The following is a 26,881-nucleotide window of genomic DNA, read 5'->3' on the forward strand; positions in this document are numbered from 1 at the left end:
AGGCTCTAACATTAAGTAAGGTAATGAATATAACTAACTAAGAGTGACACCAAACACATGTTTAGTTTGAAAAGTCAGAAGTTAGAACTTCTATAGGCTGAGCATTTCAGGATGGCATATTATTTATTACAAAAGCACTGATGTCATTACTGTTGCATCATTTTGAAGGATGAGGAAAGCCAAGTAATAGAGCTAATGATTGAGTTATGCTTAGAAAAAAAGGTTTTAGAAAGTTCTGGAAATGTTAATAGACTGTAGAACAAACAGCTGACAATTACTTTAGAAAACTTTATTCTGTGTTGCCTTCAGCATTTTAAGACAAAAAAAAGGGGGACTACTTGTTTTGTTTTTGAAGTGATTTCACATGTCATTTTTGAATCATATAACCCTGGGAATTGGACTGCAAAGACGTTCACTTTCTTATGATGAGTAACCTGAGGTTGAAATTAAGAGACTTGGGGAGGGGGGAGAGTCATACAGTAGCAAAGTAAACTGCTTCTGTGTTGTAGTTGGTACTTTTTACCCGAAACCAAGCTGCCGCTGTAATATATATGTAACCTGTAACTTAAGCATTTTATGGTCCACTTAAAAAAGGCCCTAAATATTTAAATTTGACTTGAGTGTAGGTTTTTGCCTCCCATATGGTAGCCTGGTAATAATAGCAAGGGAAAAAGTGGGTTTTGTATGTAAGCTTAAATTTGAATACCATTTAGCTACTTAATTAGCTCTGTGACCTTGGGCAAGTGATTTTATCTCTCTAAGTCTTAATATTCTTTTATTAAAATGTATATAATCTCTTAAATTTAGTGAGCTAATGTGTATGAAAGTACTTAGTATAGTGTCTGGCTTAATAAATGTTGTGTATTTGTTCCTTTAGTATCAGCCAAGTTGTCTTAACTGTAATTTAAAACATCTAAAATGTTCTCAAATGAATTATTATATTTATACTTATAAAAGTTCATAGATATATATTAGTATAGAAATCAACTACAATTTGAGGCAAGGAATTTCTGAAGTGTCTCTTAGTGAAGCATATTTGCTGTTGTTATTTGTAATGTTCAATTTATGACCATGTTGTAAAGTCATATTTGTCTGTATAAATATGGGCAACAAATTAGAGTGTTATAATTGCAGCGATATCAGGGTGGAGAAAGGAAAGAAAAAATTACTTAAACAAATGTTTTGAAATGCAAACAGCAATTTAATATGTATATGTTTAACCAAAATGCTTTTACTAATTTTTCATTTTGGTTGAGAGGATATTCACTTATTTCAAGTAAGATCACCCTTTACAGATTATATATAAATTGTAAAAGGTATAAGTATCAAGTTTGTCATGTCCTTTTATATCTTTGATACAAAGTATCAAAAGAAAGTTGTTTGCTTGTGTGATAAAAGAGTTTAATCTATGTACCCTATTCTATTTTCAACCTTTTATTGTGGAAGTTTTACAGAATATACAAAAGTGGAGAGAATAAAATGATGAATCCACATAGATCCATGACCAGACTTTAACAATTATTAAAGTATGTCTACTCTTCTTAATCCTCTCTCCTCCCTCAAGCTGTATTAAATATCAGACATCATAATCATTTCATGTATAAATACCTCTGTATTAGAGTGATATTTCTTATATTACTTCTTACAGTACTCTGTTATTCCAGGAAATACATATTCTAATTTATTTCAACAAGATATAGCAGGAGGCTATTGCTTCAAGTGTATAAGAAAATCTATGCTAGATTTGTAGATTATGTGGTCAGACTTAGGTTCAGATCCTTGTTCGACATTTGTGTATGATCTCAGCTTAGTCATTTAGTCTTTCTGTCCTTCGGTTTTCTCTGTTTTTTAAATGGGGACAATAATAGTATCTTCATAGGTGTTGTTAAGATTATTTGAGGCAAATTCATGTAAAGCATTTAGCCTGGCACATAGTAAACACAGTGAGTGAGTGAAGTGAAGTCGCTCAGTCGTGTCCGACTCTTTGTGACCCCGTGGACTGTAGCCCACCAGGCTCCTCTGTCCATGGGATTCTCCAGGCAAGAATACCGGAGTGGGTTGCCATTTCCTTCTCCAGGGGATCTTCCTGACCCAGGGATCGAACCCAGGTCTCCTGCGTTGCAGGCAGACGCTTTAACCTCTGAGCCACCAGGGAAGCCCAAAATACAGTAAATGTTACCTAAATTTAAAAAATTTTAACAGTCATCTACATAGTTTTTACTGTGTGCCAGGAACTTTACAAATAACTCAATTCTCATAACAGCTGTTTGAGATCATTATTATTACACCATTTCACAGATGAGGAAGCTAAGGAGGCACAGGGAGTTTCAGTAACTTAGAGAATCACACAGCTGATAAGTTGTAGAGACAAGATTCCAACCCAAGTAGTCTCACTTTAGAGTCTGTGCTCTTAAGTACTAAACTGTACTGACTTGCTATGATATATAATATGAAGTATTGTCTAGTAATATTTATTGTATGCTTACATCAGTAGTCCAGATTTCCATCTGATGACTAAAAAATCAGTCTTGAGTGGGGTTTCCCAGGTGGCTCAGTGGTAAAGAATCCACTTGCCAGTGCAGGAGACATAGGAGATGCAGAAAGACCCCCTGGAGGAGGAGATGGCAACCATTCCAGTGTTCTTGCCTGGGAAATCCCATGGATAGAGGAACCTGGTGGGCTACAGTCCACTGGGTCTCAAGAATCTTGACATGTCTTAGCAACTAAACACGTGTGCATAGCCCAGAGTGAGGGAATTTAGTTGTTATCATACAATTTGTTAAGCTTTTTAAAGAACATAGATTTTACAAATTAAAGTTTTTGTGTGTGGGGGGGGATTTGAAACAAAAGTTGGAAAACCTACAGTTGAGTTTTTAGCTTTAGTTTCAAAATCTTTTTACTATTCAGTTTGTTTGTATTTATCTTACATATCAGTGATGGACCTTTCTACTCTGTCTCCTTTTTAAGAACAGGAAATTAGGTTTTGCTCTTTTTAATTGAGATATAATTGACATATATTAGTTTCAAGTTGACAACAAAGATATGATATTTATATATATTGGGAAGTGATCACCATAAGTCTAGATAGCATCTGTCACCCTACATAGCTCTGCTACTGCTGTTTTAATGTAGTGGTTGCCCAACAGTAGGAAAATGGTCTAGCTAGTTAATATAATGATTCATAGCCATTAAAATAATGTTTCTGATGACCCCATAGTTATATTTGAAACTCCTAATAAAATAAGTAAATAAAAGACATTGTTGTAATTATAGTAAAAATAGCTTGCATAGAAAAAGTCCTGGACAAAAGTATATTCTGCAGATTTTTACCTTTTGATTCTGTTTTTGCATTTTTCCTACTTTCTTAAAAGAAGGTAGTTTGTATATATGTTTTAAAAAATAAAGTGTTTATACTTAATGGTGTTCAGACTTTAAGGCTAGGATTTTTCTTTGTTGTGCCTGGAAAAAAGTGTTCAGCTACAAAAAAAAGTACTGTTTCTTACACTTTCTATATTAAAAAAAATGTTGATTTTGGCATATATAGTTTGCTATGTAAAAACTGACATACAAAGTTAAATAAGCAATAAGAAGTCATTCTTGAAATACCTATAGAGATGTAATATAAGATGGTAGAAAATCAGATAAAACAGGGAAAATAATATAGGCAAATTAGAAAAAAATAGAGTAATAAAAACGGGATTAAAATTTTAAAATGCTTCAAAAAGTATGAGTTAAAGAGATTACATTAAAATACTTTTAAAAGTATGAGTCAAGTAATTACATATGGATCAAATTAAAAGAACTGGTTAGATAAGAGCTAAACACCAATATGATGTAATCCTGATATGACTTAAACATTTAAGACTGGAAGGTTTTTGAAAGAAAAGATGAAATATTGTAATGAGTTAGGGAAAAATAAACTACTTAAAAAAAAAAACCCACAACTAAATCTTTTAGATATTATATCATGCAGTAATTTTACTTTATAGTTCAAAATTGAAAATCCTAAAAATAGTAGCAGGTTTTTTTTTAAACAGATTTTATTGGGATATTACTGGGATATTTACCTTTAAGTTTGATTTATTTTTTTCCTAGGGCTTGTGTTCATAAGATAGTTAGGGCATACATGATGATATGTATTAAGATAACTTACTGGAAAGGACTTTTTGGAAATATTTAATGTTGAAAGTACTCTATTGAATCCTTTTCTGGTTTAGAATCTATTAATCGCTATTCGTCTACACCTAACAAACTAAAAATACTATTATGGAAATAATTATAGAAATGAACTTTAAACGTAACAAATTTATACCTAGTTCATGCCAACTTTTTGTTTCTAGGATCCATCTCTCTAATTTCCTTTCATTTGTTATTTTGTCTCTTCCTAAACTGTTTCTCTTTTTTTTAATTTTAATTTTTATTCAGTACTAGAATTCAGTTGCTTATTACAGCGAAAGGATAGAAATACATATTTAATCAGATGGTTCTTGGTCTGTTCTTAATTCACTCTTGACTCTACTGTATTCATTCCAGGAGTCCCCTAAAACTTGAAAATAAAAGTACAGAAAGACATTTCTTATTGTGATCAATAACTATATAAATAGCCACTTTTTACTAGAAAAAGTTGACTCATTAGATTTTCTATTAAGGATAACATGTAGTTAGAAAAAATAAAGATCAAATTAATCTGAACCATCAGTTGGGCCTGATTATATAGTGACAGAGGATAATTCTGTTAACTTCAGAGAGGTAAAAGATGTTCTTCAATAGTAATGTTGCTTATTATACTCTTTCCTTGTTATTAAGATTTTATTTCAAGTTGCATGAGAGAGATTCATGTGTCTTTTATTTCCTGTTTTAATAAAAATCAAGGTTAAAAAAAACTGTTGAAGTATAATACACTAGTTATAAACATGTACTTGAATGAAAAGGTAGAAATCATCTTTATGGATTAACTATAGATAATGATTTCAGCTTCCAAGTATAAGTAAAAGCTGATGTTGTGATGAAGAATCTATATTTTTGGTTTAAACTCAAGATGCGATGCATGAGATTTTTCAGTTACTTTTATTTATTCTTAATAACTATTAAAATAGATTTTTTTCCTCTTTTGTTTTTAATATTTACTTGATAAGTTGTTGTTTAGTTGCTTAAGTCGGTAATGATTATTATTGCAGGCCAGCCTTGAATCCTTATCCTGTCTTTCCCATTCAGAAATGTTATCAGTCCTTTAGTAAATTTGGTACTTGGTTTTTAAAATGAGACAAGAACAGAAAAGTTACTAATAAATAGTGAGCCGAGTTGTTGATTATTCTTTACAAATTTTGTTTTAGTTAAAAAAAAAAATCTACGTAAAGCCATCTTTGTAGGACATGTTAGAAGAAACAGTGTTGGTAAAGAGAAGAAAGAGTAATCAATTCAATGTTAGTAATAATTGAAAACATTTTTTGAGCAATTTGTGTTTATCAGCTTTTACAGATATTTTTCACATTTAATCCTCAGAAAAATCCTGTGAGTATCCCTGTTTCATCAATGAAGAAACTGAAGTATAGAGGGATTCAGTGATTTTCTAAGGTCACATAGCTAGCTATTGGAGGAGGCTGGAATTTGAAACTTGACTATTTTACTCCAGAGTTTGGAGTTTTTACTTACTCTCTTAACAGTACAAATATTTGGTAATTGGCATTTATACTTTAGGCCCTAATAAGGTTATACCGCTATTCAGGTGGTATAAAAAGAATACTTTGTATAGATTTCTTTAGCTTAACAATTCCTATAAAATAATGAGAGAAATTCTATAAGCCACACATAAAAATCAGTAAAGATTATGATGATGACCCTTTTGAGGAATATTTTAACACTCAAAATTAGCAAATCAATGCTTCACTTTGGTGGGTGTCTTTAAGATTTATCTGAAGCACACTGCTGTTTGAACCTCTGTTTTGACTGATATTGGTGCTCAAAAGTGAAAAGAAAAGGGAGGGGTAAGCAAGCCACCACCTAAGGAGAACAGCTTTAGAAATGGAGGATGCCGATGGTCTCTTCATTTCTTTGGCAGTAGTTTTATAGAAGCAGAGAAGTCACTGCACCCTATTTCTGCTGGTATGTTTCAGAGCCTAACTAAACCCAAAAGGAAATAAGCAATAGAAAAAGCAGTACTCATAGAATATTGGGAGTTCTGTTTCTTGCTGTGGTTGGTGTTAGTTTCTGAGCTTGCTGAAAATTGTTAAGCAGTAGAAAATCTGGATATTAATTTTGATTAAGCCTTTAGACCACGTGGAAAATCATATAAGTGGTCCTTTTCTTCAGCAGGGATATTTTCATCAGACTTGCTTACCTAAGAGTTGTGAGGAAGAATAACTGAAATAATGTTACAGGATTTTGAAAAAAATAGTGATGTTTTGCAAAAGGCCCTATTACATTTACTTTGGTTCTTCTTTCCACTGTCTCGCTCTCTTTTTTCACCCAGTCTTCCCATTTTACCTATGTCTCCATTTTCTCATGGTTCTCTGTACATTTTGCTTATTGGTTCTGTTGTTACTTTTTGTATCCTTTCTTTCCTCTCTTTTAACAAAAACAAACCATCTTTATACAGGTACGCAGGTATACCCATTTTAAGTGTTCTTGAGTTTTTAACAAGTGTATACATTGTGTAACCACTACAGACAAGCTATAGAATGTTTTAGTCATCCCATGAAGCTACTCTACTCTTTTGTAGTCAATTCTGCCCACTCCAGCCCCTCAGGCAACTACTGATCTGTTTTTCCTTACCATAGATTAGTTTTGCCTTTTTTAGAATTTCGTATAAATGGATTTATACAGAATACACTATTTACAGTATGCATTGTGTACTCTTCTCTTTAATTTTGTTGTTCAACCACCATAACCTTCTAAAAAGGAAAACTAGTTTTTTAAAGGACATAAAGTTAGTAAGGCATTTTTTATTTCTGTATTCTGAATGTAGCCAAGTGTAGTTTATTTTAGAGATAATTTTTTATGCCTATGTGCAGGGTTATAGGTTACATAGTCATATTATTGTTATATTATTATTATTCATTCACTCAAAGTGAATTTATTCCCATGTATCCTGGCCACATATTGCTTATAGTTTAGTAACGGAGATTGTATGTAAATAAACAGTGATAATACAGAGTTTTAAAGGGTTTTATAGTTCACTTTAGAATGGAGGATGAAGTTAATATGAAGTTCCTGTTTGTTAATAGGAAAATACTTTTGTTCAGAGTGTATCTGAGTATTATTTGTCCCCCTACTTAATAACTGTAAATTGAGGTTTAAAACTTTGAACTTTCTTTTTGAAACTGTTTAAGCCTTCAGAAGGTTATAGAGTTGAAGACTACGTGGAGGGTATGTACTTATTTATACCGATCATAAAGGTAAAAACAATGTGAGCTTTCTGTCCCATGTGAGTACCATCTTGTGCTTGATGGTGAATTTATAAATGCTATTTTGAGTAAAATTCATGTTTGCCCAGTAATCATATTATACTATACTACTAATTTGAACATTAGACATTAAAATACTTTTGTAAAACAGTGTAACAGAACAATTAAATGTATATTGATGAAGGTGTGATTAACCTTAACTATTTGCTTGAATTAAAGTTTTCATTACAGCAATACTGTAAAGCAGTTATCCTTCAATTAAAAATGAAGTAAAAAAATAAAAATAAAGTTTTCATTACAATTTTCTAGGGAAGTCAATTAAAACCTTGTATTTAAAAGTGTCTGATAGCAGTAAAAACATCCAAACATAGTCTTAACAAGCAGCTATCCTTCAAAATAGATTTGTAGTTAAAAGTCTTAAGAGAGTTTGTTACTGTTACTGTTTTTTTTCCAGTTTTTAAGTAACAACTTGCTTGTTGGGTTTAAATTCTGAAAGGAAGATTTCTACTTAAAAATACTACTGTAAATTGTAATTAATAATAAAAAGTGAGTGTTCACAGTGTAAATGCTCAATTTATAAGTACCTAAATGATGGGCAATTATAAGTACTTGAGAAACACTGTAAATTAAAAGTTTACTTGAATAAGGTTTTATAAAATTGTATTGTGAACTCCAAAACTGTTTCGTATGTTCTTTTTCATTTTTATTGTTAGGTTATATTCTAGTCTAGACTTTTAGGTAAAGTAAATGAATGGGAATTATAAACATACAGCTTGAATTTTGTAATTTTATAATTATTTTTGAAGAACTTTTCATTTTCTTAGTTTCCTTTTGCCTATGATATTGAGTATAGAGTGAACATTTATATATACTAGTTGGATAATATGCCTTGGATAAAATCACCACTTAATTCCTTTAAAAACTCTTTATTGCTTAAAAAAGAAACAAACTGGGATAATGAAGTTATTGAAGAACAGAAAGTCATTAGTTAACCAAATTACTGCTGTGTTATAGTAAGCATAAATAACATGTTTATAGTGTAAAATATAGTAAGTAAAAACTAAAAAATGACTTTTTTGAGAATGTTTCCCAAACTTCACAAGAGTGGATAACACTGTAAATTCTGCATAGGAAAAAATAATTAGTGCATCCTGAATTGAGAACAAATAAAAAGAGTTGAAATAAAAAAATATGAAGTGATTTTCTAATAAATTCATAGTAAATTAAAAGTGGTAGAGATGCTAATTGGAGAAGGAAATGGCAAACCACTCCAGTGTTCTTGTCTGGAGAATCCCAGGGACGAGGGAGACTGGTGGGCTGCTGTCTATGGGGTCGCACAGAGTTGGACACGACTGAAGCAACTTAGCAGCAGCAGAGATGATAATAAGTAAATCAAAGTCCCACATACTTATCTGAATTGTGAATAAAAACACAGCTTCAAAAACATATATTACTTAATAGCTGTGTAATTTTAGGCAAGTTATTTAACCTTTCTATTTGTTTTTCTATGAAGTGGAGCTAATAGATTCATCTTTTGTTATGAGGATTGGATTGGATATTTGTTAATATTTCTAAAGAGCTTGCTACATAGCACTATATAAATATTTGTTAAATAAAATTCATATGTAGAGGTAAGTTATTTGGCAAACATACTTACTCAAGATACAGTAAGGAAACAGGGTTTTATTATTATGCATAAGCTTCTAAACACCCAAATCAGATGTTATTAAATTTATGTGCTAAAGCTTAGATATTCACAGCAGTATGTCTTACAGGATTTATGTTCCTAAAATACAAATCTAATCATATTGCTTGCTTAAAAAAATCCTATAACGGTGCCCATGGGCTTTAGGATGAAATCCAAATTCTTTAAGACCTACCTGGTTCCAGATTATCTTTTTGTTTTAATTGTGATGAAATTCATAGAGCATAAAGTTTATCATTTTAATAGTTTTTAAATGTATAATTCAGTGAGTTTTAGTCCATTCATAGTGTTGTGCAACCAGCACCATTATATAATTCCAGAACATTTTCATCACCCCAAGCAGAAACCCCTTACTCATTTAGCAGTCATTCACCATTCCCTTCCCCACCCCCAGCCCCTGGTAGCCACTCATTTGCTTTTTGTCTTTATGAATTTGCCTATTCTCGACATTTCGTATAAAAGAAATAATACTATGTGGCCTTTTGTGACTTCCTTGTTTCACTTATAATGTTTTCAAGGTTTATTCATGTTGTAGCATGTATCAGTAATTCATTTCTTTTTATGGATGGATAATATTCCATTAAATGGATACATACTTTTGTTTATCCATTCATTTATTAGTTAATGGACATTTAGGTTGTTTTGGCTATTATGAATGTTTATGTACAAGTTTTTGTGTGTACGGATGCTTTCATCTCTCTTGGGTATATACCTGTGAGTGCAAATGGTGGATCATATGGTAACTCTATATTTATCTTCTTGAGGAACTGCCAAACTGCTTTCTACAATAGCTGCACCTTTTTACATTTTCAGCAGCAGTATAGAAGGGTTCTGATTTCTCCACATCGTTGTCATTCTTACTATTATCTGTCTTTTTGATTATAGCTATCTCTAGTGAGTATGAAGCAGTCTCCTGGGGTTTTGATTTATATTTACCTGATGACTAATGATGTTGAATATCTTTTCATGTGTTTATTTGACATTAATATCTTTGGAGAAATATCGATTCAAGGCTTTGCTCATTTAAAACTGAACTATTTGTCTTTTTGTTGCTTAATTGTAGGAGCTCTTATTATATTTTTTTACAAGTCCCTTATTAGATATATGATTTACCAAAATTTTCTCCTGTTCTGTGAATTGTGTTTTTACTTTCTTGGTAGAGTCTTATGATGCACAAATCTTTTTAATTTTGTTGACATCTACTTTATCTGTTTTTGTTGTTGTTGCTTATGCTTTGTGTCATATTTATGAAACTGTTGCCTAATAACGAGGTCAGAAAGATGTACACCTATGTTTTCTTCTGAGAATTCTGTAGTTTTGGCTCTTACATTTAGGTCTTCAATCCATTTTGAGTTAGTTTTTGTCTATGGTGTGAAGTAGGGGTCCAGCTTCATGCTTTTGCATGTGGATATCCAGTTGCCCCCAGGACTATTTGTTGAAAAGGCTGCTGTTTCCCATTGAATGGCCTTGCCACCCTTGTTGAAAATCAGTTACTATAGGCATATGGATCCTCAGTTCTTTTCTGTTCAACTATATGTTTATTCTTATGTCAGTACCACACTGTCTTGATTACTGTAGCTTTGAGATTAGGAAGAATGAATCTTTAAATTTTGTTCTTTTATGAAATTGTTTTGGCTATTCAGGGTCTGTTGAATTTCCATTTGAATTTTAGAATCAACTTCTCAATTTATGCAAAAAAGTGAGCTGTGATATTAATAGGGGTTGCATTGAATCTGTAGGCCAGTTTGAGGCGCATTACCATCTTAACAGTATTCAGTCTTTATGAACATGGGATGTGTTTTCTTTCATTTCTTTCAGCAATGTTTTGTAGTTTTCAGAATATAAGTTTTACATCTTTTAAACATCTATTTTTAAGTATTTTATTCTTTTTGATCATTGTTTTTAATAAAATTATGGAAATAATTTGAAGAAAGATCTCTCAAAACATAGGAGAGCTTTAGTATTAAAATAATAGCTTATGCATGTGATCAGGAAATGAAACCCAAACCCCAATAAGGTAACTGACTGAACAATATTAGAATCAAGTATGGAAATTAAAGATGCAATAAACCATAAAGAGCATTTAGTAAAGTCCAGTTTTGTTTAAAAAAGTTGTACTGATTTCTTGTTTCTCAAGGACAGGACTATGCCTCACATTCTCTTATGTGGCACAAGTGCCTTATATCTGAAAGGTGCTTGAATGAATGAGTGAATGAATAAATACCACATCTGAAAAAGAAGGAAGGAATGGTCTTGGAAGTCTGAGGATTGTGCTCTAATTATATAAACCATGTAGAAAGCATTGATTGGAATAATAATCAAATTAAAATTATTACAGGTGGAAGGATGCCTCGGCCTTTAAAGAATCGGAGCTATTTAATCTGTTAAGACAAAGGTTTAAGTAATTAAGATGAAAATGGAGGTAGATTTGATCACTAAATCTAGGATACTCAAATAAGAAGGTTCTCTTGAAGCTTGACCACCTTCACCCATTTCATTTACAACACCCACCCTCCCCCACCCCCAAAACCACCAGTCTATATCTTTGAGTTCAATTTTTAAGAAACAATTTTGATTGCTCATATAAGTGAGATCATACAATACTTGTCTTTCTCTTTCTGACTTATTTCACTTAGCATAATGCCTCAAGTTCCATTCATGTTGGTAAATGGCAAGATCTCCTTCTTTTATGGCTGAATAATATTTCTCTGTGTATGTGTGTATATATATCACATCTTGTTTATCCATTCATTTATCGATGGATCCTTTGGTTGTTTCCTTGCCTTGACTGTTGTAAATAATGCTGCAGTGAAAATGAGGGTGCAGATACCTTTTCAAGATAGTTGTTTAGTTTTCTTCAGGTAAATACCCAGAAGTGGAACTGTTGGATCATATGATTCTAATTTTAATTTTGGGGGTACCTTTGTACTGTTTTCCTAGTGGCTGCACCTGACTGACATTCTTGAGCACAGGAATTGATGGTATTTAAATAAACATATCTTAGTTAAATGAAAGAAATACATAGGTGATTGGCTATAAACAGTATGAAGAATCTAACTGTACTTCATTTTATTGATCAGGTTAAACTGTTCCTGTGTATTTAGTTTAATAGCAAAATACTGCTTGTGCTATTAAACATATTTATTTAAGTTATATTTAAGAGCATATTGGCTTTAATATGTTTTTCATAAGTATTGATAAACATAAATGTTTTAAAATGAACGCACTGATTTAATAAAAATATATTAAATTGATAAGCACATGAAAAAATTTTCAACATCATTAGTCATTACAGAAATGCAGAACAAAACCACAGTAATATACCACTTCAGATCTACTAAGATGGCTATAATCAGAAAGACAGGTAAAATTAGTGTTGATAAGGATGTAGAGAAATAAGCTCACACATTGCTGGTGGAGTATAAAACAGTACAGCCACTTTGGAAAATAATCTGATAGTTCCTCAAAAAGTTAAACACAGAGTTACCATATCCAGCAATCTCATTTCTAGATACATACCCAAGAGAAATGAAAACATATGTACACATAAAATCTTGTGTATATATATGCTCTTAGCAGCATTGTTAATAATAGACCAAGTATGGAAACAACCGAAATGTCCATTAACTAATGAATGGATGGATAAACAAAATGTAGTATGTCCATGTAATGGAATAGTATTTGGCCAAAGGAATCAATTACTGATACATTCTGCAACATGGATGAGTCTTGAAAATACGCTCAGTGGAAGAAGTCAGTCATAAAGGACCACCACATATTGTATGATTCCATTTATATAAAATCTATAGACTAGGCAAATCTGGAGAGGCAGAAAGTAGATTAGTAGTTCCTAGGGATGGACAGTGGTATGGAGAATCATAGTCAAACCATTTGGAGTTTCTTTGGAGAATGATAAAACTATTCTAAAATTTATTGTGATGATGGATGCACAACTCTGTACTGAAAGCTAAGTTTCCATTAAAAGATGAAAGGATAACTAAAATGTATATAAATACAGTGGAATATTATTCATTGTTACAAAGGAATGAAATTCTGATATCATCTTACAGCATGGATTAACCTTGAAAACATATGCTAAGTGAAATAAGCCAGACACAGAAGGACAAATATTGTCAGTTTCCTTGGAGTATCTAGAATAAAGACAAAAGGTAGAATAGTTGTCACCAGGGACTATGGGGAGAGGGCAATGAGTTATTTTTTAATGGGTATATATAGAGTTTATGTTTTGGATGATAAAGAAGTCCTAGAAATGAATAGTAGTGATGATTATTGTACAGCATTGTGAATGAACTTAATGCCATTGAATTGTTGACTGAAGAAATGGTTACAATGGTACATTTTATGTATAGTTTTACCCCACACATGAAATGTTTAAAAAAGTAATTTTAAGACTGAGATATAGTAACTTTTTTTTTTTTTTTGGTGAAGTTAATGAAACAGGTAATTGTGTTGTGGCACATGGAAGGGAGACTGTTTCATTTTCCCATTTAACACAGTGTACTTCAGCTGTCTGAATAATTTAAATGTGCTTTAAATGTAAATGGCATCATCTCAATACCGAGTGTGCTACATTTTAAATAATCAAAAACAAAATTTTGATGAGCACGATTAGACTACAGATGAATTTGTGAAAAATTCATGAAGTAGATTAACCTCATTTAGATTGGAAATATTTTTTGAGTATTAGTATGCATGATTGATTCATTTTGCTAATTTTTTGAAACCAAATGTTTATATTTAATAGTAACATGAGGATTGTAGTTTTCCAATAAATGTCACACAATAATGACAGTGAGCTAGGAGGAAGAAGAACTGCATAAATGAAGTGAGATATGCTCCTGTAGCTATGGAAGCTATTTTGTTGTTGTTCAGTCACTAAGTTGTGTCCTACTCTTTGTGACCCCCATGGACTGCAGCTCCCCAGGCTTCCATGTCCTCCATCTCCTGAAGTTTGCTCAAATTCATGTCCATTGAGCCAGTGATACTATCTAACCATCTCATCCTCTGCTGCCCTCTTCTCCTTTTGCCTTCAATCTTTCCCAGTGTCAAGGTCTTTTCTAAAGTTGGTTCTTTGCAACAGGTGGCCAAAGTATTGGAGCTTCAGCATCAGTCCTTCCAGTGAATATTCAGGGTTGATTTCCTTTAGGATGGATTGGTTTGATCTCCTTGAAGTCCAAGGGACTCTCAAGAGTTTTGTCCAGCACCACATTTCAAATGCATCAGTTCTTTGGTGCTCAGCCTCCTTTATGGTCCAGTTCTCACATCTGTACATGACTACTGGAAATACCATAGCTTTGACTTTACAGACCTTTGTCGGCAAAGTGATGTCTCTGCTTTTTAAGACTGTCTAGATTTGTCATAGCTTTCCTTCCAAGGAGCAAGTGTCTTTTAATTTTTCTTTTAATCGCCAAACGGTGATTTTGGAGCCCAAGAAAATAAAGTCTGTCACTGTTTCCACTTTTTCCCCATGTATTTGTCATGAAGTGATGGGACCAGATGCCATCATCCTAAGTTTTTGAATATTGAGTTTTAAGCCAGCTTTTTCACTTTCCTCTTTCACCCTTCTCAAAAGGCTCTTCAGTTCCTCTTCATTTTCTGCCACTAGAGTGGGATCATCTGCACATCTGAGGTTGTTGATATTTCTCCTAGCATCCTTGATTCCAGCTTGTGATTCATCCATCCCACATTTTGCATGATAAACTCTGCATATAAGTTAAATAAGCAGGGTGATAATATACAGCCTTGTTGTATACCTTCCCAGGTTTGAGTCATTCAGTTGTTCCATATCTGGTTCTAACTATTGCTTCTTGACCCGCATACAGATTTCTCAGGAGACAGGTAAGATGGTCTGGTATTCCCATCTCTTGAAGAATTTTCCACAGTTTGTTGTGATCCACACAGTCAAAGTCTTTCACATAGAAAATGAAGTAGAAGTAGATGTTTCTCTGGAATTCCCTACTTTTCTCTGTGATCCAGTGAATGAATGTTGGCAATTTGATGTGTTTCCTCTGCTTTTTCTAAACTCAGCTTGTACATCTGGAAGTTGCTGGTTCACATGCTGCTGAAGTCTCGTTTAAAGGATTTTGAGCATAACCTTGCTAGCATGAAGAGTGAGCGAGTGAGCACAATTGTCCTGTTATTTGAACTTTCTTTGGCACTACCTTTCTTTAGAATTAGAGTAAAAACTGACCTTTTCTAGTCCTGCAGCCACGGCTGAGTTTTTCAAATTTGTTGACATATTGAGTGCGGCACTTTGATAGCATCATCTTTTAGGATTTGAAATAGCTCAGCTGGAATTCCATCACGTCCATTAGCTTTGTTTGTAGTAATGCCTCCTAAGGCCCACTTGACTTTACACTGTCTTTGTTCATGTACCTAACATTCCAAGTTCCTATGCAAAATTGTTCTTTACAGCGCCGGACTTGACTTTAACCACCAGACACATCCGCAGCTGAGGGTCATATCCGCTTTGGCCCAGCCGCTTCATTCTTTGAGCTATTAGTAATTCTGGAGCTATTAGTAATTGCCTTCCCCTCTTCCCCAGTAGTATATTGGACACCTTCTGACCTGGGTGTGGGGGGCTCATCTTTTGGCCTTTTCATACTGTTTATGGAAACTATAAACCCTATTAAGTCTTGTAAAGATGTTCTTTTTGTATTTATATTAATAATTAGTAGAGGATAATGAGGACCCTGGATAACTGCTAGATTATTATTAGTTTTTGTTCATTTTCTTAATGATATCTTTTATCTTTTTATTATTTTTTAATTTTTACTTTATATTGAAGTATAGTTGATTAACAGTGTGTTAGTTTCAGATGTGCAGCAAAGTGACTCAGTTATTCATATGCATGTACCTATTCTTTTTAAAATACTGCTGTAGTAATAAAGGTGTAACTGTGTTCATCAGAGGACCTGGGTAAAATGCATTGTTGGGTAGTTCAGTATTTGTTTTGTGTAAGCATTAAAGTGCTTATTTTCTTTTGGTTCTCAGACTACTAAAACATTCTCTATTTAAAAGGACATTCTCTTAAATTATTACCACAGCTCAAGTTTAAGTTTGAGAATAAATGGGAGAACTTAAATATGATTCAGTTTAATGAAATTAAATTTATCTTGACTGCCGCTGCTTCGTCGCTTCAGTCGTGTCCGACTCTGTGCGACCCCATAGACGGCAGCCCAACAGGCTCCACCGTCCCTGGGATTCTCCAGGCAAGAACACTGGAGTGGGTTGCCATTTCCTTCTCCAATGCATGAAAGTGAAAAGTGAAAGTGAGGTTGCTCAGTCGTGTCCGACTCTTAGCGACCCCATGGACTGCAGCTTACCAGGCTCCTCCATCCATGGGATTTTCCAGGCAAGAGTACTGGAGTGGGGTGCCATTGACTAGTACTTGTAATTTTACTGGTAAATGCTTATATCTGTGTACAAGTAGGGTTTATGAATAAATAATGTTTTAGGTGTAATAATTTACAGTAATTTTTGTAGAATAACTAGTGCTTTTACTGAGTACTGATTTCATCACAGATTCCTCAACTACCCTATAGCTTCATATTGTCCCTGATTACAGAAACCAGCCTACTCCTAAGAATATGTAAGATTAGGTCTGTAATCAAGCTTGGCTTTACTCATTTGGTGAAATTATGATGGGCTGCTTGGGGTGGCAAACTTCAGAAGGGAGATGGCCACTAATTCTAAAAATAGAAAGTAACCTAAAGCTGAAAAATAGCTAGTGAGTAATTGTGTTCTCACCACACTTACTTGCTTATTTATGTCTAAATCCAAAGTGCATTTTCTCTTAAATTTAGATGTGCTTTGTTCTATACATTTATACTAGTATTTCTTGAACTAACTGTTAGGCCTTTTCAGAACATCAGTTATCAGCCAATATAGAAATAAACTGTATGTTGGAATTTCCCAAGTCAAATAGTGAAATTTAAAAGTGAAATTAGCAAACCTTTATTATATGAATAAAACAGAAAAAGTGAACTATGAAAAGTAAGGTCTTTTGGGGAAAAAAAAATCACTGTAAATTGGAACCTATAATATTGCCCAGGAGAGAGAAATCATTTGTCGGATAGGTCAAATTAGAGGTATTTTGGTGGAAAGCAAGGTTCTAGGTCTTCCGTTAAGAACTGTTTGAATATTCACCATTGTCTAGTTCTGGAACCAAAGATGGAGCAGAGCATTACAGGGAGGGTCCTTCCAGAGTACTGAAGGGCCCTCCCTGTAATGCTCTGCTCCGTCTTTGGTTTCCTGCTTCCTTTTTAGTAGGACATTGTTCATCTGCTTGTGTGTTAATTGCATAGGGAAGAGATCATGGATTGTAGTAAACATAGCTCTTCATAAAGGTCGGGGTATACTGTGAGAAAAGTACCATTTAAGCAATTCAAATGTGGATGTGCTATATTAGGACAGATAAGCAAATCTACATTTGGATGGCTGAAAATCCTTAAATGTAGATAAAACTTCAACGTGGAAATTCAAAAGATAATATTTGGTAAAGATAAGAGAGTAAAGAAGTTTTTTGACTTAAAATAGCTAGGAATAGACAGTATAAAGCAGTATCTCTAATTTTAGTATTCAAGTATGATTGAATAGAAACTTCAGGATGATTTAGATAACTCTTTTGTGTCTTCAGGTTAAGGCTCTTGAATTCCAAATCTTTCTTTTCTTCAGCAGGAAGTCTTTTTGTTTCTGTTTTTTTGATACTTTGTTACTTTATTTTTCACTATTCTTTTTCCGTATATTTTATCTATCATCATAGGTGATTCTTTGACACCCCACGTATCTAAAGAGCCTTCCTTACTTTGACATTTGTAAGTCTTCTCAGTACAGATTTAAATGAGTGCTAAATACCAACTGACTTAATACTGATTAAGTATTAATTAAGAAATAATTCTGAATGAACCAATAAATTGACAAATCTTGTTTTAGATGATTGGCAATAATATATAACAAAATGGTTCCTAGTAATTTTAGGTTTGAGCATTTATTTAAAAACAAAAGCCGTATTAGCTGAAACTCAGGGTTTTTCAGGAGAGGTGTTTCATAATTCAGAACAGTATTATTTCTTCTTTGTATCATTAAAATAAAACAGCTGAATTTCAGCTTGTAAATATTAGAAAATTGTTGTTTACAGTTACTTTGTCTCAGGTTATATGGAGAAAATAACTTCTAAAGTGGTTTAGAGAGTCATATTTTAAGTTTAATATTTATAAATTTCAAGTTGTGTTCTCTATCTTTTTCTGGCCTTTCCTCCCCTTAGTTTTTGTTCCATTGCTCAGTTGTATCTGACTCTCTGTGACCTCATGGACTGTATGTAGCATGCTCCCCTGTCCTTCACCATCTCCTGGAGTTTGCTCAAATTTATGTCCATTGAGTCAGTGATGTTATCTAACCATCTCATTCTCTGACCTCTTTCTCCTTTTGCCTTCAGTCTCTCCAAGCGTCAAGGTCTTTTCCAAAGAGTTGGCTCTTCTAATCAGGTGGCCAAAGTATTGGAGCTTCAGCTTCACCATCAGTCCTTCCAATGAATATTCAGGGTTGATCTCCTTTAGGATAGACTGGATGGATTTTCTTTTGATGTCCTTGCAATCCAAGAGACTCTCAAGAGTCTTGTCCAGCACCAGAATTCAAATGCATCAGTTCTTTGGCGCTCAGACTTCTTTATGGTCCAGTTCTCACATCCATACATGACTACTGGAAACACAGTATGTGACTATACAGGCCTTTGTCAGCAAAGTGATGTCTCTGCTTTTTAATACTCTTGTCTAGATTTGTCATAGCTTTCCTTCCAGGGAGCAAGTGTGGCTGCAGTCACCCTCTGCAGTGATTTTGGAGCCCAAGAAAATAAAGTCTGTCACTGTTTCCATTTTTTCCCCATATGTTTGCCATCTATAGCTCTTGTATTGGACTAAGGACACAATATAAGAGAGAATCACTCTTACAGAGTTCACAGTTGAGAGAAAATAAAATGGGCAAACTTTAAAATAATGCACTATGTGCTTTCTTAGAAATAAGGGGTGTTATGCAAGTAGAGAAGAGGGAGTCCTTAACACTGTAAAGGATCAGCGAAGGCTGCACAGGATATGTGCCTCCAGATGTCAGTCTTGAACACTGAAATCAGCATTTAGCAGACATTTTTAAAATTAAAAATTATTATTTTATTTTTTGTGGAGAGTTGAGAAAATGCCAGATTTAACTACATTTTTTAGTTATATTAGTGTCCAAAATGAATAAACTAGTTTTAGATTACCAGTGTGTTTTGAATATTATAGATTATGTGTATACCTTTACTAAATATGAACAAATGCACTGAACAAATCTTTCTGTAGTGTGCAATATCTTACTTCCCTGACCAGGGATCCAACTCATGCCACCTGCAGTGAAAGTGTGGAGTCTTAACCACTGGACTGCCAAGGAAGTCCTTAAACAACAAATCATAGTCAGAATTTTATTTTAATTGGTCAATTTTTTCAAAATATGATTTTGAAAATTTTTTTTACTAAGTTTCTGTATCTATCTGTCTCTCTAGAAGATGTTATAGTGAAATACCTATGGAGGAGACTGAAATGGCATTTGCCATCAGAAAAACTTTAATTCACCTCTGATATTTCAGCACAGTTACATTTTTAACAAAGTAATTTTGAGAATACAGATATAAATATAATTCTAAAACTGGTAGATGTGTAGAATAGGATGAGAAAAAGGAAACAGGAGGAAATGAATTAAATGGAGTTTATTATTATTATATGAAACTATGCCATTTTTGGTACAGTGTAAGAATATAAGATTATCAGCATTTTTTAATTAAAAAAACTTGTATTTTAACCTGTTTTTATGTTAGAACTTTTCCCCCCAGGTGCTATTTTCAGCTGTAGCTGTTAGAGGGCTGAATTTATCCTTTTCTACCTGGTTGTTCATTAACCTTTCAGCACTTGACTAACAGGTTCAGGAAAATCTACTGCTTGTTAGTTGAAACTGCTAAGAGGTGGAATAGGAACCATTTTGCTTCTAGTATATCTTCCAAATCTGGTTTCTTTTAAAGAAAAGTTCCTTTTAACTTTAATAGGCCAATGTAAAATGTAATGATAAACAAGTAGGATTATTTCTATTGTTGGAGAATGGACAAGTAGACAGCTTACACTTGTGTTACACTTGGCCCACAGCTTTGTAGATCACTTTGATATACATTACTTCATTTAATCTTTTTGCACCTGGGAGGTATAGTTATCATCTGCATCTTATAGATAATAAAACAAAAACCCCAAATGATTGAGAGACTTGCCCATTGCACTGTTAATCAGTCAAAGAGCTAGGTTTTGAAACGTATTCTGACTTCTGATTGGTTCTTTTTTTTCCCCTGTAATCTTGGCTAATAACATGTATTTACCAACTGACTGCAGATGTAATAGTAAAAGAAAAAAAATGTGATTCCTACCCTAACTTAGCTTGCCTTCTGGTTGGGGAAACAGACCAACAAATAATCCATTGAAAATAGTATGTTTAAGTGCTCTGAAAAGGGAAATAAATACAGATTGATGAGGTAGGACATGAGAAGATGCCAGTGTGCTAGGGAATCTGAGAGGGGCTTTTGATAAAAGGTGAAATCCAGGCTCAGTTCTGAAATGATAAAAATTCATCAGGTACAGGTGAAGGGACTTTGTTGGAGGAAGAATGTTTTAGGTGAAGGGGAGAATATCATATTGGAAAATATTGAGATGAGTATGTTGGAGAATTGAAAGAAATTCAGTACAGCTGGATCATAGAGCTAGAGATTGGGAAAGGGGCGAATAAGCTAGAGAAAAGGTATAACAGTTAAAGATCTGGTAAACCAAGGCCGGATATGCTAAGAACCTGAATTAGTACAGCACAGATGAAGTGAAGAGACTCTCAAGTATCACAGAAAGCTTAATAAATGTGATAGAAGTATCATAGTCAATTAGTGACATTTTATACAGTTATTACATATGTCTTGTGTTTTTTTGTACAGTAAAAGTCACAGTATCCTGATAGTTGAAAACAGGTAACTGCACTGTTCACCATGGTGAATCTTGGAGATGAGCTCTGGCTACAGCCATTTCTACTTTCGCTTCCCTACTCTGGCATGTATAGGTTAATCTTCCTCTAGTGTGTTCTAAACTAGGTTTTAGACCCAAAGTTAATTGAGGATCAATAAGTAAGTGAGCGTTACCCTTGATAGACATTAATAGTCTTTGTTGTCTGGAGAAGATGTTAGGGAGAAAGTAGGAATGGAGGAGTGGAAATTATGATTTGTTGCCATAATAGTATTTAGTTATTAATTTTTAAGCAAATTTTAGTCTTTAATACACTGAATATTGAGGTATTTGGAAAAGTGGCCATTTATTCGTTTATTTAATGTATTTTGTGCTGAGTGCTTTAAAGAGACTCACCATTGTTAATAATAGAGCAGACACAATTTTAGCATCATTTGATAAGTGCTGCTTATGAATTACTATTTCATGCCAAAAGTAAGGCTAAGTCCCATCAGTTGTGTCCGATTCCTTGTGACCCTATGGACTGTAGCCTGGCAGGCTTCTCTATCCATGGGATTCTTCAGGTGAGAATACTGGAGTGGGTTGCCATGCCCTCCTCCAGGGGATCTTCCTGACCCAAGGATCAAACTCAGGGATCTCTTACATCTCCTGCATTGGCAGGTGGATTCTTTACCACTAGTATGACCTGGAAAGCCAAGCAGAAGATGATGAGTTTCATTTTGAGTATGTTGAAATAAGATGGTTGTGGGATATTGAGCACCTTCTATTTACCAAGCACTAATCTAGATGCTGAGGCCACAGAATTAAAGAAAACAAAGTTCCTGCCCTCACCAGTTTATATTTTGGTAGCTGGAAAGAGACAGTGAACAAATGATTATCAAATGTTAGAGGGTAAAATCAGACAAATCCAGAGAGACAGAAAGTAAATTAGTGGTTGCCAGAGATTTGCGGCATGAGGGAGTGGGGAATGACTTACTAATGGATATGACATTTCATGTTATGAATGTGTTTTGGAATTAGTGGTGCCTGGGTCACGAAGAGTTGGAAACAACTGAGCGACTTCACTTTCACTTTTCACTTTCATGCATTGGAGAAGGAAATGGCAACCCACTCCAGTGTTCTCGCCTGGAGAATCCCAGGGACGGAGGAGCCTGGTGGGCTGCCGTCTGTGGGGTCACACAGAGTCGGACATGACTGAAGTGACTTAGCAGCAGCAGCAGCCTATATGCAGGTCAGGAAGCAACAGTTAGAACTAGACATGGAACAACAGACTGGTTCCAAATAGGAAAAGGAGTATGTCAAGGCTGTATATTGTCACCCTGCTTATTTAACTTATATGCAGAGTACATCATGAGAAACGCTGGGGTGGAAGAAGCACAAGCTGGAATCAACATTGCTGGGAGAAATATCAATAACCTCAGCTATGCAGATGACACCACCCTTATGGCAGAAAGTGAAGAGGAACTAAAAAGCCTCTTGATGAAAGTGAAAGAGGAGAGTGAAAAAGTTGGCTTAAAGCTCAACATTCAGAAAACGAAGATTATGGCATCTGGTCCCATCACTTCATGGTAAATAGATGGGGAAACAGTGGAAACAGTGTCAGACTTTATATTTTGGGGCTCCAAAATCACTGCAGATGGTGACTGCAGCCATGAAATTAAAAGACGCTTACTCCTTGGAAGGAAAGTTATGAGCAACCTAGATAGCGTATTCAAAAGCAGAGACATTACTTTGCCGACTAAGGTCCATCTAGTCAAGGCTATGGTTTTTCCTGTGCTCATGTATGGATGTGAGAGTTGGACTGTGAAGAAGGCTGAGCGCCGAAGAATTGATGCTTTTGAACTGTGGTGTTGGAGAAGACTCTTGAGAGTCCCTTGGACTGCAAGGAGATCCAACCAGTCCATTCTAAAGGAGATCAGCCCTGGGATTTCTTTGGAGGGAATGATGCTAAAGCTGAAGCTCCAGTACTTTGTCCACCTCATGTGAAGAGTTGACTCATTGGAAAAGACTCTGATGCTGGGAGGGATTGAGGGCAGGAGGAGAAGGGGACGACCGAGGATGAGATGGCTGGATGGCATCACAGACTCTATGGGCGTGAGTCTGAATGAACTCCGGGAGTTGGTGATGGACAGGGAGGCCTGCCATGCTGCGATTCATGGTGTTGCAAAGAGTTGGACACAACTGAGCAACTGAACTGAACTGATGACTTTAAAACTTTGTGAATATAACTCAAACCACTGAACTGCATAGTTTAAAAGGGAACACTTTTGTTGTGTAAATTACATTGATTAAAAAATGACGGGGAGTGAAAAAACTTAAGTAGCGTTAGGAAAGATGGTCTCTCTCATTGCAGGCAGACGCTTTACCGTCTGAGCCACCAGGGAAGCCAATAAAATGCTGCTGCTGCTGCTGCTGCTAAGTCGCGTCAGTCATGTCCGACTCTGTGCGACCCCATAGACGGCAGCCCACCAGGCTCCCCGTCCCTGGGATTCTCCAGGCAGGAACACTGGAGTGGGTTGCCATTTCCTTCTCCAGTGCATGAAAGTGAAAAGTGAAAGTGAGGTTGCTCAGTCGTGTCCGACTCTTTAGTGACCCCATGGACTGCAGCCCACCAGGCTCCTCCATCCATGGGATTTTCCAGGCAAGAGTACTGGAGTGGGGTGCCATTGCCTTCTCCAAATAAAATGCTAGTGGGTGCTATTTTATATAAGGTGGTAGGAGTGCCTCAAAGAAGTTGGGCTTCATTTGTACATGGACCTGAAGGAACTGAGGGAGTACAGCTATGGTAATATCTAGGGAAAGAATTTTCCAGATGGAGGAATGGTTAAGTTCAGAGGCTTTGAGATTGGGAAGGTGCTTGGCATGTGCAAGAAGCTCTAGGTAGGAGGCTAGTGTGCTGGAGCACAGTGGATAAGGAGAAGAGTTGCAGGAGATAAAGTGAGAGAGATGTTCAGGTGCTGAGATCACATAAGGACTTTAGGTTTTACTTTCACATGGGAGCTAAGGAGTGATGTGAATTAGGTTTTGTGTGTGTTTTTATTTTCCAGTTATTTCTTTGAATTAAATGGATTATTTTAAATGGATTATTCAGTGTACAATGTAGATAACAGTCCAGGTGAGACAGTTAAATCAGGATGGTAGTAGTGGATGTGGCAAGGAATGTAAGAGTGCTCAATATATTTTGTAGGAAAAGTGGACAGGAATTGCTTAAAGATTAGGTGTAGGGTGTGAGAGAAGAAGGTAAGTTGAAAGATCATGACCACATTTTTTGAACTTAGCAAACTGGAAAAATGGAGTTCTCTTTTAACAAGAGGGTAAAAGATTGATGGGAGGGTGAAGTAAATAAACAGATTGGGTTTAGACATACTAATGATGAAATGTCTATATAAGTATCTAAATGAAGATAGTAGTTAGTATTTATATCTAACAATCTGGAACTGGAGGTAAACATTGATAGTCATCAATTTATGAGTATCATTGAAGTTATGGTTGAAGTTGAAATTAATAATCAAGAAAGGAAAATAAGAAAGAAGAAGGTTGAAAATTGATTTCCCAGGGCAAAACACTCAAAATATTTAAGAGGAATGGAAAAACTGGTGGACTAAAGAAGAATCAAAGAGGGAAGAAGAGAAACAAAAGATAATGGAGAGAGGCGTTACTGGTAATACAATCAGAAGTTGCAAATAAGTCAGTTTTATTGGAGTTTATTGGTGACAGATATTTTGATGGACTAGTGGGAACAGAAGCCAAGTAGTAGTAGGTTGAGTAATAAATGTAAGTGGAGGAAGTGGAGGCAGCTAGTGAAGACCACTGTTGTACTAAGCGTGGTTGTGAAGGGAAGCGAAGTTGGAAACTAGAAAGACATACAATAGGAATAGGAATTTTGTGAAATGAGGGAGTTGAAGATAAAGAATAGAAGATTTATTAATAAAAGAAACTTTTGAAGGACTAAGGAAGGAAAAAGGAATCTAGTACACGGGATTGCGTCTTCTCTTGGACCTAAAGGGACAAAGGTAAGGATAATTTGTATCTGGGAAAGGAAGAATGTGGGTAACTCGTGTCTTATAGCCTGCCTGTTTTCTTTGTGGAGCAATGAACACTCATTTACCAAGAATGATAGATATGAGTTGGTGGCTTTAAGATGGGAGAGCTGAGGGAACCCTCTGGTGGTTCAGTGGTTAAAACTCCATGCTTTCACTGCCGAGGGTGTAGCTTTAATCCTTGGTTGGGGAACTAAGATCCTGCAAGTTGTGTGGCTTGGCCAAAAAATAAAACAAAAAACAAACAAAAAGACTTCCTGAGCTACTTTGAAGATAATGAACTCATAGTGGTACTAATCTGTTTGTTTTTATTTTCTCCATTGAAACTTAGATGCTGTGGTTCAGGAAGATGAATGGTTAGTGTTACTGAAGATGAGTGGTTAGGGTTATTGAGGATTGTACAAGATTAATAGAATGAATATGTTAGAAGAGCAATAAGGGCTGGATAAAGAAATTCTCAAGACACAACCTACAACCATCTATTCCTTGAAGTTATTCTCCATTGGTCTTTTTCATTTTGTGTTTCTTTTCCCTGGTGATATTGCCTAATATTTAATCTATATAATGAATATTTACGTGTTTATTTATCTTGAATTTTTAAAATACAGAAAGATATAAAACAACAAATTACGTGAAAGTCTGTTGTATCTCTATATGACCACCATTAATATGTTAATTATTCTTTCAGACATCTCTCTCTGTACTCTATGTATGTATTGTTGTTTAGTTGCCAAGTTGTGCCTGACTCTGTGATCTCATGGACTGTAGCCTGTCAGGCTCCTCTCTTCATGGGATATTTCAGGCAAGAATACTGAAGTGAGTTGCCCTTTCCTTCTCCAGGGGATCTTCCCGAACCAGGGATTGAACCCACCTCTCCTGCATTGGCAGGTGGATTCTTTAATATCACTGAGCTACCAGAGAAGCCCCATCTACTTTACATTATTTGTTCTTATTGTACATTTCTGCATAAATGAGATATAGTACATCCTGTTTTCTTATCTGCTTCCTGATATTATTATGTATTGATCTGTTATTACAATAACTTCAATACTAGTCCCTTAATATCCACCAGAGATTGGTTCAGTCCTGGATTGGACCTCTGGGGATACCAAAATTTGTAGCCCTTGTGTAAAATGGCTAGTGTTTGCATATAGCCTATGCACATCCTCCTGTATACTTGAAATCATCTCTAGGTTTATTTAATAATATCTAATACAATGTAAGTGCTATGTAAATAGTTGCCAGCCTGTGGCTGTTGGTTGAATCCAAGGATTTAGAACCTGGGGATACAGAGGGCTGACTGTATTCCATAATATAGTAACAAAATATACTTAAATCAACTAATCTTTGATGGGCTTTTATTTTATTTTTTAACTGTTACAAACATCACTGTTTTATTTTTTTAACTGTTTTAAACACACCATGCAATTTTTTTTTTTCTGCACTAGTATGATTATTTTCTGTGAGTGATAATAGCTAATACTTATGTAGTGTTTTCTCTATGGTGAGCTCTAGTCTACCCACTTAAATTTGTCTTTTATTTTAAAAATTTGTTATTGTTAAATTTCAAGGGGTTTCCTTCAGCGGTGCATCTCTTAGCTTTATCTTGAGAATGGAGCAACTGAAGGAGACTACCCACTTGTAATTAGATAGAACCACACCCAGGTCATCCTGTAATGTTTTGGTTAAATGCTT

The 26,881-nt window shown here is 34.8% G+C and overlaps 1 protein-coding gene across 3 annotated transcripts in view; it reads left to right on the forward strand.

Moving 5' to 3' along the window:
• Nucleotides 1-26,881, forward strand: part of NFAT5 (nuclear factor of activated T-cells 5) — a 118,500-nt gene that overhangs the window by 2,588 nt on the left and 89,031 nt on the right. The window lies entirely within an intron of this gene.

Source organism: Capra hircus, chromosome 18, assembly GCF_001704415.2.
Source record: "Capra hircus breed San Clemente chromosome 18, ASM170441v1, whole genome shotgun sequence".
Classification (NCBI taxonomy): domain Eukaryota; kingdom Metazoa; phylum Chordata; class Mammalia; order Artiodactyla; family Bovidae; genus Capra; species Capra hircus.